Source organism: Ambystoma mexicanum, chromosome 2q (assembly GCF_040938575.1).
Source record: "Ambystoma mexicanum isolate Mex_15411 chromosome 2q, UKY_AmexF1_1, whole genome shotgun sequence".
Lineage (NCBI taxonomy): Eukaryota > Metazoa > Chordata > Amphibia > Caudata > Ambystomatidae > Ambystoma > Ambystoma mexicanum.
Window position 1 is genome coordinate 654,756,470 of NC_090924.1, and position 20,153 is coordinate 654,776,622.

Genomic DNA, 20,153 nt, shown 5'->3' on the forward strand with positions numbered 1-20,153 from the left:
TGGCCTAGTAATGACAATATAGAGGAGAGGGCATGTGGCCTAGTAATGCCAACCAATAGAGGAGAGGGCATGTGGCCTAGTAATGCCAATATAGAGGAGAGGGCATGTGGCCTAGTAATGCCAACAAATAGAGGAGAGGGCATGTGGCCTAGTAATGCCAATATAGAGGAGAGGGCATGTGGCCTAGTAATGCCAATATAGAGGAGAGGGCATGTGGCCTAGTAATGCCAATATAGAGGAGAGGGCATGTGGCCTAGTAATGCCAACAAACAGAGGAGAGGGCATGTGGCCTAGTAATGCCAATATAGAGGAGAGGGCATGTGGCCTAGTAATGCCAATATAGGTTGCTTGAAAATACTGGACATTTTGTCCTGATTGACGATCATTAAAAAAGAACAAGTAAACATAGCTGTATATGTGTGTTACCTCCATGCCACGTGCTGGTATACAGATCAAAATGTATCAGCTGAAGTTCCTATTTGTGTACATCTATTTAGCGTTTAAGGTGATTTTTTAAACACATGTTTTTCTACTTTTATGAAAAATGTTACATATATTGCTACATTAAAAGAAAGTGAATCATTTCTTTCTGATGAAACAGCAGGGTATTTTTCATCAATGTAATACTCATGTTTGTTTACACCCCAGATGACATTTGGATATGATCATTGTATCTGGGGCATGTGTGTTTGAGAGCACACAGCGAGCATTGAGTTAGCTAAAAATAGAATGCTTCTCGACCTCAGCAGAAGCTGCATCTGTAGGAACCAGAAGGGTTGATGTTTGCACTTGTTTCATATGCGTTTTACACGTGACTAATCTACACACTGGCATGATATATACATTCACCTGTTGACATACGGTTGTCACCTAACCAATGCACCCCGCCGCAGGACATCACTGTTTAGGCTGACGGCTGAAAGTCTGCCTGTATTTACGTAGGAAGCAAGCAACAGACGGTAAATATTGGACGGCATTATCTGCTACCTTATCTGTCTTTGCTTAGTCTTTCTTTTGTCTCCGCCTGCCCCAATGATTTGCCTGCTCTTCAAATCACCTTGATAAGTGCCCAAGGACCAAAAGACAACTTGAGCACCGGGGCTCTAGAGAAAGACACAGTTGTCCCTGTCTGTCAACTTCTTCCCGCCGCTCCTCCCAGGATCAGGACGTGCCCCTAGAAACTCAGGAAATGATCCAGAGGCAAGGCGAGGCGCATTGCAACTCTAAGTTTACATGTTACAACGTCCCCACTTAAAGGAGTAACTGAACACTCCACTCCACAAAAATACAATCTAATAAGGCATCTGAAAGTTACGTTAGATCGAAAAAGCAAAATAGCAGAAATGAGTCTTCAAATTGCTCAGAATATCGGCAGCCACTATGTCCATGTATCTTAACACTAGGAGCTAAACAATCCAGAGCTCTGGGTCTGCACTCGCAGCCTGATTCACAGAGCGGTTTCCTATGCGATTGCACCACATATATATATACTTTTTTTGTTTCTTATTTGTGCATGCGAGAAACATGATCTTTAAACAACACACGTAAAAAACATGTAACACATAAGGCATAATCAGGAGAAGGGAAAAATAGAAGAATACAAAACAATTGCATCGAAATCCCCTTTTCACGCTTCCAACATTTTTCTTATTTCAGACCACATTTTGATTGCCGAAATAATAATCGATTCATCTACCCCCTGCACAAATATATACCATAATATACTTAATAAATCAGGATCCAAGAAAACATAGTTGCTCATATATCAATGCCTCCGATGGGCCAGACCGACGAGGCACCTTCAACTAAACCCTCTTTAATTCAAGTGTTGGCAAATGATTCCCAATCACACCTTATCAACGGGCAAGGAAGTATATTCACATATTTTGGTATTATCCCCAATTCAGGGGCAAACACTAGATAGTTTCGAGCAAGAGATCAGGTACTTGCACTAAGCAGATAATCAGATTTACGGGTGATGGAGGTGCACAAAGCGGGTGCGGGGGGCTCTGGGTAATACGCCACCAACTGCCAGAGCTTGCTCTGAACAGGCACTAAGTGTGAAGGTTAAGATGGGGATGTGTCAAAAAATGTAGCAGGCGCTCCTCTCCAGAAAGAACATGGCATGATAACCTGTTCTGAGATGAGAGTTTGCAGCACACGCTTTTTGCTCACTGTACCCTACACAGATGGGAAATATCCATTTGCATATCAGTCTTTGTCCCGCCCACATGGGCAGTCCAGCACCGAAATGCTATGGCAATTCCTCTCTGAACAAGAGTACCACCAGCAACCCCATACACGTGTTTCAGCCTTGTTGGGACTCATCAGTGAGGTGAAGCTGTGCCTCTCTGAGCACAGTGAACAGGGAGTCCACGTCTGGTTGCCCCTAGGTAACTTAGGGTGACAATCCCCAAGTTCCTTGCAAAACTGTCAAAAAAGGTAGCAGGCGCTCCTCTCCAGAAAGAACATGGCATGATAACCTGTTCTGAGATGAGAGTTTGCAGCACACGCTTTTTGCACGCTGTACCTTTCATAGATAGGAAATATTCATTTGCATATCAGTCTTTGTCCCGCCCACATGGGCAGTCCAGCACCGAAATGCTATGGCAATTCCTCTCTGAACAAGATGCTGAATGGCAGATCAGCAGCCAAACACGCAACTGCAGTACATGATTGATTAGAATTGGAAGGGCTGACACTACTTGCAGTAACCGAGACATGGTGTGTTGAAGACCGCTCCACTGTTTTAGATGGCCTTTTGCTAGGTGATTACTCAGCCTTCTATAGAAATTGCTTAGATACGCGTGGGGGAGGGGCGTCTGTGTTCCTGTCTGATTTGTTCTGTTACTCAGACTCAAGTCTTTTCACCCGTTCAACACTTCACTCTAAAAGTAACAGCAGGCACAGCCTTTTCATCCTCTGCACCACGATCCACCATTTTTAGATCACTTTCAGTGCCTTTGTGAAGAGTTGCAGTTACTCTCTAACAAAGATATTTTACTTGGTGATTTTAATGTACATTTGGATGATAAAGATGCATTTCTTGCACAAGCTTCCATGGACCTTTTAAATATACTGGGCATTAGTCATAAGTCTTCTGGAGCTACGCAGCAGGATTTTACGATAACCCTGGGATCTTGGTCTGATCATTCTTTGATCTCACTTGGCTATAAAATTGGAGAAAAAAAAACAATGAGCACTTCTCAATCCAAAATTAAGAGTTCATCACGTAATCTGAGTCAGATACATGCTGACACCCTATGTATACTCTGTTCACTTCTTTCCCTCGGTGGGACCTATCAGTACCACCAGCTATGTTATTTACCTATTTCTACCGTAAGGTGTTATGGTGCCTTAACCTGTTGGCCCCACTTACGTTAAAGTATCTAAAGCCGAAAAATCATAATATTAATCATTGGTTCTCACCTGAGCTTGGGCAGCTTAAAAGAAATGGTAGACAATTGGAGAGGCGTTAGCGCCTCTGATGATAAGCTTGCCTGTAACCAGCACTGAGTAACATATCAAAATGCTATTTTGTTGGCTAAGAAAACCAACTTTACCCGGCGTATATCGGCAGGGTCATCTGAAAGTGTAGAGCTGTTCAAAATCTACCAGGAGCTTGTTGCAACACATGATGATTCCAGCAACATAGTTCCCACTCAAGCTCCATGTGACGAGTTATCATTATATTGTGCAACGAAAATTGGAAACCTTCATGAGATCATTAAGGCTGACCCAAGATGGCATGCTAGTCCCCCAGAGCTTCTATTTCAGGGCCAAATGGAGTTCAAGTCTTGTTGATTTGCTGCCGAATTCAGACAAAATAAACAGAGTATCTAGTATGAAAGCATCTGGGTCCTCATTGCAGCCACTACCCGCACGATTTCTTAAAGAGCACCTTTTATCATTGGCCCTTGATATGGCAACCATTGTCAATGCCTCCCTGCTCTGCTGAAAGAAGCACAAATCACTCCCCTGCTGAAAAAGGCTCACCCAGGTTTTAATAATCTTGCCAATTTTAGGCTTATTTCAATTGTGCCTTTTATGAGCAAAATTATGGAATGTGAAGTAACCGGCCAACTTTCAAAATATCTGGAACTTAAACATCTGTTGGAAGACCTCCAATCAGGTTTTTGCACTTCACATAGTAATGCAACTACAGTCATGCTTATGTGAGAAAAGCTGCTCCACTTAATGGACAAGCACCACACAGCAGCACTTATCCTTTTAGACTTGATGGCAGCGTTTGACACCATAGAACACAGTATCCTATTAAAAAGCCTCCATGGATGTAACTGGGCCAGCACTAGAATGGTTGAAATCCTATCTTATAGATAGGTTGCAGAGGGTACAAGTAGGGAGCTTTATTTCATCAAGCACTCGACTGTCTTGCAGAGTACTGCAAGGCTCTGCCTTGTCCTCTCTTCTTTTGAACGTGTGCATGTAACCTTTGGTCCAAATGAGAAGATGGGTCTTGTGTGCCAGCTTTATGCTGATGATATCCAACGTTTGGTCAATCTTCACAAACCGCTGACGATGGTAGAACGGCGGGAGAGTGCCTGGCTGAAGGTCCACGCTGGATGCAGGATAACAACCTACGCCTCAATGGGAATAAGACAGAATCAGCTGTGAGCCATCTTTGAACATATCAGTTTCAAAGTTTTTAAATCAACAAAACAAAATGATTTAAAAAAATACTTTGTCTTAGTATGAATATAAGATGTTTTCACTTTTATTGTGTGAATATTTGTATTGTATCAAATGGAATGACATGAAATGATTGTATGATTGTTTTCTTTTTGCAAAGGTTATTTTGTGAACCATATGCAAATAAATAAATAATATAAGCCCGAAATAGTCCTGTTTGGCCTTTCAGCGGAGTCCCCTCTACCATTTGTCTGGCTGTCCTGTTGATAGAAAAGCACAAAAAGGGTAGTACTGCTACTAGGAAAGGCTCAACCGAATTTTGTCATTGAATGTAGCAAAACGTTTTGGTTATATCAGGGAACCTCTACCAATTTTACAAATGGAATATATCCCAACGTTAGTAGCCCATGAAATTGTCCAGGAAGAAACAACACATACACATAAGGGGCTGTAGATGTAAATTCATTGTATTAAGACAAAATACAGTTTTTTTGTAACCACTTGCATATAAAACAGAATACAAAAATACAGACAAAAGCATATATTGGTGTCTCAAACAGAACAACATGAAACATATTATGATTTGTGAATTAGTGTGGTTTGAAGGAAGATCAAAAACACAGCATAAAACTTAAACCTGAACGTTTTGAGGAAAATCAAAATACAGAGCATGAAACATGAAAGAAACACTTATATCATTTGAGTGTGATATGATATGATATGATATGGTATTTGTAACGCGCCTATACACAGGTGTTTCATATGTGAATGAACACATAGGAAAATCTATTAAAAAACCTATGTTTGTTAGAAAATGCCCACGCACAAAGTGTCTGGTGCATGAACTATTCTACCTTGCATCCTTCATTGAAAGTTTTTCAGATGCCTAGGTAGTTCCAGCAGTCTTGGATCTGCCTATTCTAGTAAATTCTACCGGGAAAAGTTATCCTGATAGCCATATGGCTGTCCTGTGGATTCAGCAAGGAATTTGGGTATTTTGTTTGATAGTCAGTTGGCTTTCTCTAAACAAGTGGACGCGGTAGCTAAAAGCGCACATTTCCACTTATATTCCCTTGTTAGGTGTAGCAGCTTACTAATGCTGGAACATTTAAAAACTCTAATTCAAGGAATAGTGCTATCCAGAGTACAATACTGCCTAGCGGTCTACATTGGCTTACCCAAGAAACTATTGCTTAGACTTCAGGCTGTGCAAAATCGCACCATTTCTCTGCTGCACGTACGTCCCTGAACTGGTTACCATTGGAGAAAAAAATTCCAATGCAAGCCCTTACCCTAATTCGGAAAATTCTCAATGGGCAAGGACCATGGTATCTTTCCTCTGTGGCTCAGCGTTATGTGCCCGCTCCCTCAGATCCAGTACAAAGGAGCTATTAGTGGGGAGCAGGCGCAATACAGCTCGCTACGGAAACAGAATGTTGGGTTCCCTTGCATGCAAACTATGGAACAAATTACCAGCATATATCAAAACAGTGTGTCATTAATTACTTTTAAATATAGGACTAAACAGAATTCCCTTGCCTCAGGTATCCACTTGACTTTAATGCTAGACTCAACAAAAAAAGACAACGTCTCAGACCTGTTTTATGTGTCCTACTACCTGCTTGATGAATTTGTAGCATCATAAGTATATGTAATGAGTTCTAGGTGTTTTTAGGTGCTTCTATGTTTTGTCTGTTTTGTTTTATTTTAGGACCTTGACACTGGTTTGCCAGCAATAGGTTTTTGCTCTTAATAAATATTTTACTAACTACTTAAATCTTAAATCAATCATTTATTTATTCATAATGAAGGTCAACTAATTTAGTGCTCGAGGGACCTTTGATTGCACTAATAGAGGCGTCATATACATCCATCTCATGCATGGACACTAATTTGTTGTTGAGCACTATCTAGCCAAAGTGGGCGAGCACCTTTCATAATGCAAAGGAATTACTACTTCCAGAATTTAATTCCTCATTGTGTCAGTTTGTGTCAATTTGTATTCAATATATGATAGGTGGGTTTGCTGAAACACTCTAGACTGCTTTGATCTCAGACCCAATTCTGATGTGATTGTGTGGGAGGTTTCCAGGTTAGCCAATGGTCAATAATGATTCCAAGATTAGGATACTGAGTGAGATATTCTATTTTCGTATAATGAATACACCAATTGTGACTAGGAGGTTTCTTTAAATTAAAAACCATGATCTTTGTTAAAATTGATTGTTAAACCATGTACATTACAGTATATGCAGAATGCATTTAGCATCAGCTGTAAGCCAGACGGGTTGGGGGGTCATCTTAATTCTCCATCCATTGCACTTTCCAGCTTTCTGATCGGGGAGGTGAGGCATACAGTGAATTGAGAATACTTGATGTGTCCGTGAAATCTAAATTAAATAAAAGTGGGGGTCAGGAAAGCAACCCTGTTTAAGACCGTTTAGGGTTTCTATTGGGAAAGGTGGCCTTTTGTGTCGAGCCGGACAGCAACAGAAGTGTCATTTAGCATCTCGGCCCATTTCTCATTCAGTTTAGCTTTTTTTGTGGTTCCTTATCTAATGTTTGTACTCAGTTTTCGTGGCACATTATGCTGGTGTCATATTTCTTTCTCACTTATTGGGTCTCAGTATAAGTTTACTGGTCCGGTAACAATGGTACTGGTAAGCTTGCTGGTACCATTGTTACCGGACCGGCAAACTACGAGTTCTGCTTGCGGGTGCCTTCCCGCCTGCAAGGTCTGACCTGTCGGGCGTACCGGCACCCGCGAGCAGAACATGTCAGATGCACCAGCACCATTCTGAATGGTGCCAGTGCATCCAACCTCCCCATTCCCATTGAGCCCTATAGGTATCAATGGGAATGGGAGCATTTCATTCCGGGCCCTGCAAATGGGCAATTACTGGGACCGGCAGGGCCGTAATGACCTGGTAGTTGCCCATTCGTGGGCGCCGGAAGATTTTGCAAGTTTGGCGGCAGCCTGCCGGTTTTACCGGCAAGGCTACTGCCAAACTTGTAATGGGGCCCATTGTCATGTACTACCAATCTCAGATCCATTTTGCAGAATTGTTTTGACGTTCTTAATTGCTGAGTCTGGTGTATTTGGAGCAGACTGATCTGGGGCATAAACCACAGTGGAGTATCAGTTACGATTTGTAGCCTCTTTAGTTCCAGCTCATAATTAAAAATAAGGCCAAGCAGATTCTGGGTAAAATTAAACTGAGATATCCCAACATCCCCATGGTTCAGATTTAGCGCCTCTGCACTAATGTGACTTAGATTTGCCGGATTCCACTTGATGCCATTTCATTTGCTGTTCGTAGCTAAGACGCCTACGTGGTCGTATACAGTAGTACTCATAGCGAGAGTCCTCCAATTTATTAGGAAAGGATTATGATCACTTTCCTCACATGTGATTATCCTCATCTTATCAACGTGATGGAATTCATTAACGGCCACAAAAGCGTAGTCTATGATGCTAACCGAGTTGTTAGCGTCCCTAGAATATTATCCTGCACTATCACCAATAGAGCGGCCATTTAGCAGGCACACATTTTAGTTTATTTCCCCATACAACTCCTTCACGATTGCTCTTATTCTGCTTTAGCTCTGCAATGGGTACATCCCATACACCCCCGATGGTATCACAGACCTCAGTATCGACTCTAGAGCCCGGACATTTCACATTAAAATCACTAGCAATGTCATGGATTCATAATTATATAAATCAGATGTAATAATCAGATTTAAAAGATCCCCTGTGTGTGTGTTTTCCCGGGGGACTGAATGATAAATGTTAATCATTCGTAATTGAGTGCGACCGTCCATGAACTGTATACTATCTATCCTCTCCCAGCATGGGGTGGAACATCCGATTTTCAGGGAGCTGCATCTTAGGTTTTGTGTATTTGCTACTCCGCTGCATAGGACTGCTGATAGCCATGTCCTCTGTCCCGAAAGAGATAGGAAGGCCATAATGGCAAACTTGTGTGCTCTAGCACCTTGAAGCATCTCATGTGCTAGATGGTATTACCAATAACGATCTCGGACCCAAATAACCAGACATACTCAAAGAATATGGCAAAGTACTGCCTTATTATTAGCAAGTAGGGCAACCTGGTGAACAAAAAGGTGTAGTCCACACTCTCACACTCAAACTTTATTATCCAAAGGTTTTCTACCTCAATGTACATCAGCTACGACATCATCCTACGTGGCAAACTGTAAAACATATTGAGGGGAGGGATTTGTTAAGGGAATATATATACCTATATATCATGTGCATATTAGTCATTTTATTGGAGGCCACTTATCTAGTGGGCACGCTTCGAACCACCTATAAATACGTATAATACTAATTACAGCAGAATAATGGCAGCGGGTTGGTCTTTGCAACATTGTATAGCATGTTGCTACAGAGACTCTGTGATTGATTGGCATGCTTCCTGAACCTTGGACTTTCAGCTCATTGGCAGCACATAGACAAAATTAACCCAGCTGCTGAGAGTAATGTTAGACTACTCTCCACTTTCCCAATTAGTCCATCATCATCTCTGATCTGTCCGTTCCTAAGCTAAGGATTCTCCTTTGTAGTTGACCTTGTAGCCTGTACTCTGTTCTGGAACTTTTAAGAGAGTACAGGTACACCATTATCTTCATCTGGAACTTAATGAATAGCCCTTGTTTTCAACTTCTGAATCAGTGTGAGGAGGCCAAAAATGTGTCAATTTCAAGACTTGCTCACGCCACCTGGTATAGGCTTTTCACATTTTTAATTGTCCAATAATTGGCTCTTGCAGATGTTTTCCTCTTTACTTAATCTAAGAGAAATATGTCTTATGTACATGGCTTATCCCTTTGACTCCCCTTGTGCCTTGCAATTATTCCTTGAAGTAGCATCCTTGATCCCAGGCCAATAGACTCCTCTTTATTCCTCACACAAAGCTGTTTTTCCAGCGTCTCCTGACTCTGCAGCCCTGGCATGTCTCTGAGGTAGCTTGACTGGTTTCAATACGAGTTTGGTGTCCATCTTTCCATCATGGTCGCTCTAGCCACATTATGTTTTGTTCTGCAGCAAGCTTCTCTATTTCTCAACTACCTTGCTATTCTGCGTATATACATTTATTAGTCAGCAGGTTACTTTATCTTCTTTGCATATAGGATTTCTTCATATTCATGTTTCTCCTGTTACTTCAATTAGATCGTTATTCTTTAAGTATTTGCATATCGTTTCGGTACATCTCAGTATCTTGCCTTCATGACATCACTTTGCCCTCTTCAGATTTCAGTCATAGCTCTATGATGTCCAATGGTGTGTGCCAACATCCTTCCACCCTTTCAGTACGAAGGTACATTCAATATGGTTGTCCTAGTGCATATCGTCTCTCATACAGTTGATGTGGTGTTGGGATTATACCTGGTGTCCCACATAGGGCTCTTCTCCTGCTATTCCAGTATGATGGAGGTTAGGGGGCCATAGCAATGGTTGACATGTCCATCTGCTCCTTTACACTTGTATTTCACAGGAAAGACAACCTAACGTTGGTGGAGATCGGGTAGATTGGTGGAAAGCAGTGACACTTGAGATGCAGGAGCCAGTGCTGTGCAAAGAAACATTTCTCTGTTTATTATTCGGTCAAAACCAGGTAAAAAATGATTTCTGCGTCGTTTTGCATGTGCAGTAACATGCAGTGTTAACTACATGCTCCAAAGGCTTGCCTCTCTTTGTAAAACAGTTAAAACAGATTTCTGGAGCTTTCCTCCACCACATGTTGTCACAGCATTTTGCTCGTAGGTTCTGTATTGTAATTACAAAAAACGTATATCACCATAGTTCAGTTTTAGTACTGCTTCTCTTGACATGATTTCGGTGCCAAATCAGGACTTGCAGGGCCTGAGCTTAAATAAGCCATGCTATGCAATTGCCTAGGGAGAACCAGTATAGGTGCACTATTATGGCCTTAAGGAAATATGCCACCAATCTTCGATATGCGTGTCACCATCAAAATGGCAATTCCCTGGGGCAGCCAGTATTTTTGCACTGCCTTGAGGGCTAGGGTCAATTACCAATGACATGTCCATCTACGTTAAAGGCCTTTTCTATTTTTTTTTTTAAACTGTATTGAAAAGTCACTTGACTCCAAAGAGACAAGTTAACAAAAAAAGATGGACATTGCGAGGGACATAATTTCACCGAAATGCCAGGGGTAGCAGAAATGACACCACATGACCATTGACCCCCTGATGACATCACAGTAAGTGATGTCATTTGACCCCACTCCCAAGTGTCATCACAGGAAGGGATGTCAAACGGCCTTCAGATTCTTCAGATGCGTCTATCACCTGTGTTTCCAGGGGATCACCTTTCAGCCAGATATAAGAACTGAGGCACAGAGCGAGGCGTGATTTGTCCGCGATCACACATTTGGGGAATGTCATTTCCATATTCAACGTGGGGTCTATATGCAAAACGTACGTAATGCAGTATTTGTAACAGGGTAATAGAAATCTCAAACGCAGGCTACAGCTAGTGTATGAAACATCAATATATCAATGGACACAGAAGTACTCATCTGTGGCATTACTGTGTTAAACAAGCCAAAAATGCTCTGACCTGGGGAAGCCTGTGCTGCTTTTTACACAGGAGCAAAATGCTGCGTGAGCAAGGCCTAAACTAATGACTAGGATTTAGTATCAGCAAAACAAAATTCCCTGGTTGTATCTATGAGTCATCTACCAGTACGATAGAAGAAACCTATTAAACTGGTATGCGTGCACACAGTGGAGTGCACCTGATAATGTTGTCTTTCCTGGAGTATAATACCTGAGAAAGGTTCTTTCAATATACCCAAGACCCCCCACATTTTTTATTATCTAAGCATAATACTGGATGCCAGAGGACTGAAAAAGCCCCCGCCATTTAATGTAATGTCATTGCTGGAAGGAAACTCTCCTGGAGACTTGCACCAGGTTAGGTAGTTCATAGAATTGTTTAATAATCACAATTAAACAACTGCCTTTTAATAGGGTCAAATTATTATTTCATCATAATTGCCCATTTGCCCTTTATGATGACACGTGTTTCGGCTATTAAGCCTTTCTCAAATCAGGGCAGGTATGGTGCCAAATATTAATCTGTACTTATTAAACAATTCTATGAACTACCTAATCTGGCGCAAGTCTCTGGGAGAGTTTCTTTCTATCACTTGTGCACAGTAGGGAAGACATTGCTTTCCTCCCATCCTCTCCAGGGAGACGTGACAACAACCTCTTAATGTGATGCACAGATTGCATTAACAATAGTATAAAGGTTGTATATTTTGAGTCGCTAGCAGAAGACTTGTTTTAGAGAACGCACTTTTTTCTTGACTAATATCATTGCTGCACACATAAATCAGTGGCACCACACAGTTGTTTTAAGCTGAAAACACCCACAAGTTGCTTCTACCCCAGGGACTCATTGGCAGACTTCAAGGTGCGCACTGCTCACTACCCCTTTGTCAGACAAAGGTGTAGCACAAAATGTGGGCGGCTCCCAGATGTGGCTGGTGAGATTTTTTTTGGAGGGTGTAAATATTTGCCGCAAGCATGCGATTGCTACCTAGCGTAGAGAGCGAGCCCGAACTAACGAAAATGGGTTTGGAGGTTGGGGGGATTCTACCCCCTCCCCAGAGGAAATGTTTTTAATAATGGGTTAAAATGGTGCATTACACAGCACACTTTCTGTGAAAATGTGGGTAAAAGGCCAACAATCGGATTTGTAGCGTGCAGGGTAAATCATGAAAAAAGTACATTCGATGCAAGTCACCAAAAGTGCACAGGGCATTTTCAAATGCATTATCATGCAGGTCCCTGCAATATATGCCAGTATAAATCACATTTTCATGCTGGCTGTGCCCATACAGTTCTATACTGGCTCTACCAACATATGCTAGTATTCCCACATAAAACCATACTCATGTTTTCTTTAAGATGTTCTTTTATTATATCATCACTGGCACTGGGCACAAAACTGGCTTTGGCAATACAGGCCGGCACTCTTATGTAAGAACATTTAAAAGTGACATGTCACAATATGAAAACTTGTCCAAACTGGTTCCATTGTAAGCCAGTCTAGACCCATAAAAACAGTTGCTTGATTCACCATAGATGCTCAGTTAATAAAAAGTCATCCTACAGTAAAAAATATACAAGCCACTACACCAAAACATCAGTCTAGCGAGGTAACACTACTTATCATGCTTGCTTCGTTAAAGATGCAGAGTAATACATGTCATGCCACAGTAAGCAATGGCTAGAATGACTTCACCAACATGCCTGTCTAGCCAGGTAATGACACTCATGAACTTGGCTTTGCCCTAAAATACCAGTAAAGCATGCAAAGTCAATAAAGGGTGTGCTAAAAATGCTCTAGTGATCCTCAGTCTCCCAGGGCCTTACACACACATACACACATGCATCCCCTTTCACCCCCCGGTCACTCACCCATACATCCCTTCACACAATCATTCACACTGCATTGACCACTCAGGTACATACCCACCCACAACATTCAAAAGCACACTACCGCATTCATACTCATTCACCCACCAGTCACTCACTCTCCATTGCATTCTCTACACAGGCACCGACCCACCCAGAACATTCAAAACACACCATCACATGCATACTCATTCACCCACCAGCCACTCACTCACACCTTATCTTACATCCACTCATTGCATTCTCTACCCTGGCACACACCCACCCACCCACCCAGAACTTTCAAAAACACATCATCACATTCATACTCATTCACCCACCAGTGACTCACACCTTCTCTTACATCCACTCAGTGCATTCTCTACACAGGGACACAGCCATGCACAACATTTAGAAACACACCATCACCTTCTACTCCTTCACCCACCAGTCAGTCACTCACACCTTCTCTTACATCCACTCATTGCCTTCTCTACACAGGTACACACCCACCCTCCCAGAACATTCAAAAACACACCATCACATGAATGCACTCTTACTTACTTACAGATAACTGGAATGGATGACCTGCCACAGAATAAATTAAGCCTGACTGTGGATGGCTGAGTAGTGAGATCATAGAGAGCAGGGGCATCGCTAAGGGTTTCTGGGGGAGTTATAGCCCCGGGTCTTTTGATTGTAGCCCTGGATAGAAGCTCAGTGGCTACAAACGAAAGACTAGATAGCCCAGAGTCCTGACAGTCCTGACATTAGCGTAGACCCGGATCTTTCCAGGCCTAGCAATACCCCTGCTAGAGAGTGGACTGGTTAGATGAATCAAGTACATTGTTCACACAGGATAGGAAGGAAAAACAACATGGCACCTAGGGAAAAACCTAGAAATAAGAATCTATAAACCAAACTGTGCTAGGGTCACGACAACACAAAATAGTGAATCCCTGTTGGCATTGTCTGAACCCCCACCCCTTTGTTATCAATTTATTTCTCTATGCCTTTGAAGTCCTTGTTCTCCCATGAGACACCCCACTCTAAAACTGAAAGTTCCAAAAGGATGGCCAGCAAAATACATTTTAAACCCTAGCCTTAATCAGTCCTCAGACAGGTGGCTTCCCTTGTCTATGACATACACATTCCGAGGTTTAGCTGAAATCAACATTTCTGGGGACCTCTCACCACTGGAAATTGTTCAGAAGCTGAGTTGACACTTGAAGAGTCACTAGAACTGCTTATCCTTGACGCCAAGCTGGAAGAAGAAGAACTGCTGCTGCATTTGTTTTGACCCGATCTAAAAGCTGTCGAGTTCATCAAGGACTGATCCGAGAGAAGACCTGGTTAGGCGCCCTCTTCCTGTGCTCCAAGGGACCATCGAGCACCGCTAACCTTCGCCGAAGCTCCCTGGAGGTCAGACCCTCGAAAGGCTGCCGACCGGAGACGGGGACCGCCGAGGAGAATGAAGTAAAGTACCCAGACATCGACGCCGTTGAAGTCCATTGCCGTCGACCAGGGTTCGGAGTATCGCCATAACCGCTGGAGGCCTGTCGAAACTGGGTTGCCCAGAAGAGGGGACCGCTTGAAGCCGTGCCGCCGACGACCGGAGCCGCACGTTCCTTTGCCTAAGACTTTTGATTCACGGATGCGCTCATCCGCACCGCCGCTCGCCTTATCCCACCGGAGAAGGCCAGGCCGTCGACGCGCGGAGGAGCATCCGCTGGTGGGTTTCCCACCACCCAAAGACCACAAAGACTTCGATGACTCAATGCCGTTGTTGGGCCACAGTTCTTCAGAAACTCTTTGCGGTCCTGAACTATCAAACACTGAGGTGCCCCGCACACCTCATCCTCGCAGGACATCGCTGACGAGCACCGCCTGGATCGATGCCATGTTCTTCGCACCATCAAACTGTTCATTGATGCCATCAACGCCAAGTTCACCTTCTTCGATGCCTCTTGACGATCTGTGGCTCCTGCTTTAAAGGGAGTAACTCAAGAAGGATCCATAGACGCCTCATCGAAGAACTCTGCTCTACCAGGTACATTGTGGGGGTAGAAACCATATAGAAGGAAATAAGACTTATAGAACAATATATGGACTGGGCTTGTGATATATCTGTAATTTACAGGTTGCCCAGGTGGGGGGATCTCCACACAGAATTGTCCCTAGTTTGTAGGGGTCAATATTCTGCCCATTCCTCTAAACCAACTGCTTTCCTCCTATAACTATTCTTGGTTACTTTTATTCCTTGATCTGTGTGACATTTGACCAGAGTATAGTTGATGCACTTTAATGATATCTGATAATAATTGTGGTACCACTTTACAACTGTATATATTTAGCATTATTGATTTTCTGAGCAAAAAGTGAGTTATTGTGATAGTGTACATAACCTTAAATATTAATTATATAAAGACTGTGTTTTAACTGATACAGTGTGTGGACATTCCTTTGTGGGGGCTTGGGGACTACACTGTACTTAAGAACCAGCCTGCATCAAAGCTAGGCCTTGATTGCTTGACCAGCGCTACCCTATAGAGAATCTTGGCTGGGGTCCTCTGTGCCTCTCCTCTGCCATATAGAGAGCAGGAGTACAGACACCCCCCTCCAGTCATTAAACTCACCCTCTCTGCTTTCATCTGGTGTCTTTTCTGTTGAACACCATTTCAGCACTTGAGATGAATGCCCCTTGTTGTCTCCTTGCTTGTGGTAGCTGGGTCCTGTGGCATTTACTTGCAGTCTGCATTCTCCTCCTCACCCTCTCTGCTGTCACCTGATGTCTTTTCCATACAACACTTACTGTGTTCTGTGTGGGTTGCTCTGAGTTATCTGTATGGGTCACTCTGAGTTCTCCTCTCCACTCCCTCTGCTTTCACCTGATGTCTTTTCTGTTGAACACCGTCTGGTCACTGCAGCTGAATGCCTCTTGTCTCCTTTATTACGCGTGGTATGAAAATGCTGGGAGCTATTTAGCTTCTGCTTCTAGCTCAGGAGCGCCTGGTTAGTTTAAAACCATCAGTTACCAGGAGCCATGTTTGACTCCCCAGGTCAGCTAGCACCATCCAAACCTACATATGTGATATTAACTCTGTATGTTTGGGAATATGAAAAAGGCGGCCTAAGGGGCGCATCTACAACAGAATGGAACATACATTTGTAGAGGAGCAGGTGGATACCTCTTCTCTAATACCCACCTCCTCACCACCATCTTACTGGAGTAGCAGATGAAGAGCTACAATTGGGAAACCATGCACAGGTTTTTGCGACAAGTCCATACCGCGTCGATTATATGAAAGACGATATGCACTCGGACAGCAATTCAGAAGATACCCTCACATTGAGACACTGGAGGGATGTTACCAAGAAGAATATCTACTGCCAAAGTGCCAGAATGCAGCTATGGGAAATATGGATGAAATATGGATGAAGTCTAAGCGAAAGTCTGACGATAACAGTATGAAGTCATAAAGAAGATATATAAACCTGAATGATGAAAATACTTAAGATTGACGATGTAACTGAAGCACTAAGAGAAACATGCATCTAAAAATGAAGTAATCTTGAAAATAAGATGAAATAACTTCAAGACGAATAACTGTAAATACGCTGTAACGCAAGGTAGAAAAAGCATATAGAAAAGCATATAGAAAAAGAATATAGAAGCTTGCTAAAATGAGTTATATATCTAACGTTTAGGATGGCCATTGGAAGAAAATGGATGACTGCCTTTGTTAAAGAATCAACCCAGTTACCTCAAAATATGAGCCTAAGATTGCACATTGATGAAGAAGCTGTTTCCATGTGCAGAATAAAGGAGTACCATGGACTGGGATCAAAGAGGCTATTTCGAGAGATGGGTGCAAGTCACACAGGGAGTACAATGTACAGACCATGTGCGCAAGGCATATCTTTGCTAGGATTAGGAGAGACAAGGACATTTGCAGTTGCCAAGTGTTGGACAACCATGAAGGCAAAAGCCTACGTGAGATGGAGTGACCAAGTCTCTAAAGACCAGAAAGGGTAATGACACCCTGTTTAATCAAATCACATAGAAGTAAATGAGAGACTGAAATGGACAAAATCGTGGTCTCCTAACATGTGATGAACAACTCAAAACAAAGACTATTTATTAGAGCTTCGAGTTAAGATAGTGGGGTGCTCGCACTCCCTTGAATGTCCTAGAACAGTGAGCAGACTATGAGGTCAACTAAAAATGATAGACTTTGGCTCAGGATTGGATCAATGACATTTGATGGACTAATTGAGAAAACAGAGAACAAGTTGACGCAGCTCGAACACCGAGGTTTCGTTTTCACTCACCTGCTGTTAGATCAGCCGAAAGTACAAGGGTTGCCAACCAATCAGAAGGACTGCCATTGGCTTTCAAATGCAATGTTGCAGTTACTAGTTTTCTGCCCTATTCTCTGCTATAATCAGTATGTGACATACGTAGAAGTAGCTCAGGGTGTGTCCTACAGAAAAGGGGCAGCCAATGAGATATTAATGCATATATAATTCTATAAGTAGACATGTTTCCCTATTCCAATCCCTCCCGGCGATAAGCTTTATGAAATACTAAGTAGGATGATGTCCTAAGTGACATGTGAAAGTTTATAATCTCTGTACAAGCAAAATGATGTGTGAATATTGAGCACCTACTTTGATAGCTGTCATATCCCTGTGCTTTCTTTCATTGAGAGTAAAGCAGTGTTTTACCATCTTCCTTTGGTCTGTCCAGTTAATTGGTCTGATATAATTACTGGTAATTCCATCTAGCACAAAGAAGATGCTTCAAGGTGCTAGAGCACACATTCATGGACTGAAATGTATTAGTTGCATCTCATGCGAAAGTTAGATTTGCGGTGCACATTGTACCAAGCCTGGTTCTAACGAAGTAGCTTTTGCCTAACGGGTAATGCCCAACACCAAGTAGCTGCTTTTAGCGCCTGCTCATCAAATCCTTGCTGCACAACTCCTTGTATGAGTTTGGCATCCCCCTAGGACACCCTGTGCGGTGTTCAGGGGACCCGTGTATCTGGTCTGTTCTCGCGACCCACCCCAAGCTCCCCTTTACTCTCATATGAGGAGGATGAGGTGGACCGGTCAGAAGGGAGGAAACATAGCAGAACTTCAATGGCAGTGCTTCCATTTGGCCCAAAGCTTCCATGAATGCGTATTCATGGCAGCTGTCTGGGGGTGGCTTGTTGTGGTTATCAGCCATCATGATCAGACTTCCTTCTCTCAGAGTAAGTTCTGTCCTGGACCGCCTTGGAAATTCCAACTCAGATAAGTATTTCTCCCCTCCCCCTTCATGGGGGCTTGTCAGGCGGTTGATATTCTTTCCTTTGCCCTCCTTTCACAGGTCTACCTTGCACTTTCAGGTGTCCGAGAGAGCTATGCTGCGCCATGTCCATTTCCCAGAAGATTCATATCTGGGCTTGTCGCAACTGGCTCCTCTTCCCCTGCGGTTGACTCCTCTGGCACATAGCAAGCTTTCCACGGCCTTGCCACAGTCTTCAGATCTTCTGTTTTTCCATGCTTCCCTTGTGTGTCCAGGGATCAGGACCGAACACCATTGTGTTCCTCTGGTTCTTCTTTGCACCTTGTTTCTCCTAGTCCCTTTTATAATCCTTCCCTCGGGGCTGGGTCCTGCTCCCCAACTCCCCACTGATTGCCTCTGTTTGAAGTTTGAGCTGGGGAGGCTGATTTTGTAAATCATGTAAAAGACCTTGAGCTTTGCAAGGAGAACCAGGGAAGGTTAAAGGATGGCGCAGCTATTACCACCATCTTGGTCCATAGCAACTCCTGGAAAACATTCCATAGTTTCCGTGTCCTCAGTTGTTCGTTCATCCCGCTGCTGTTCTGGGTTTTGAATGCTGTCTTGTGGAGAAGTCTCTGCATCTTGCAGGTAACAGGCGCTTGCATCTTGATTGACCGCTATGAACTTGCAAAGTGGCCTGAGCCGTGTCTGCATAAGAGTACTTTTGCGGTACTCTCTCGCCTGCCTCCCTTGCTCTCTCATTGTAATAGGGGCTTTATAGGACCTGTAGTCTTCTACTTTTTCCAAAAGTATTGATGCCTCTTTGTGGGGATTTCTGTGTTCCTTGCAAGATAGCAGACTCACAGCATCCCACTTCAACCTCCCGCAGAGAGGTACATTAGGCAGCAGCAGGCCCACCCTCATCCAAGATGGTCCCCTGCCACGCCAAGTCAAGATGGGGAGTACGGAGAACTCACGGCATCACTCATTACAGACATCTCCACAGTACTGCATTTCACAGAATGCACTTCACATAAGTCAGTGTGGAAGCCTCCATAATGCACTCTCCATTGCTAAGTAAATATGCCCTTCCCTTTTTTATGTATATTTTGATTGAGTTTGTTTAAAGTGAACATCCCCTAATAGTGTTATTAAATACAGGCTGTATTCATATTATCTATCAGACCATGTTACAAATATATTGCTTAGCTAAGGAAATTTCCCATAATCCTCTTGTCTCAGAATATAGTACTGTGAACTGCTTTCTACATACAACAGCTTGTAGCAATCCAACCCTTACTTTACGCCCACCAACAAAGCCTCCTATTGGGTTGGGCCTCGTGGAGGGTGTTAGGGTGAGACCTGAGAGGCAGCAGAGCAACTGACCCAGTCAGAAAAGACTGCTTGTACTAGCCACGCCTCCCCCTGCCTTTCCACAGAACCATACAAACTCCATGAAGCCACACTGCGCCACTAATGAGAAATATCAGTTCACTTAATCACCAACAAAAACCTGTGCATGTGACTTTACTATCATGCTTCAGCCTGTTGTCACTTCAGAGACCTTTCATGTCGTCATGTTATGTTTTGTTAAGAGGTTTTTATACTGCACCACTCTCCTACTCATAGTAGTCTAGCAACAGCGCTGCTTGTCTACAGAGTGGGTTATTGCACTCCCGCCACTGGTATCCATGGCGAAAGTATTTCCGTATGAGGTTTGCCGCAGCCAGAAACTGATTTCTGTGGTACCTCAAAATGTATTGTGACCACATGA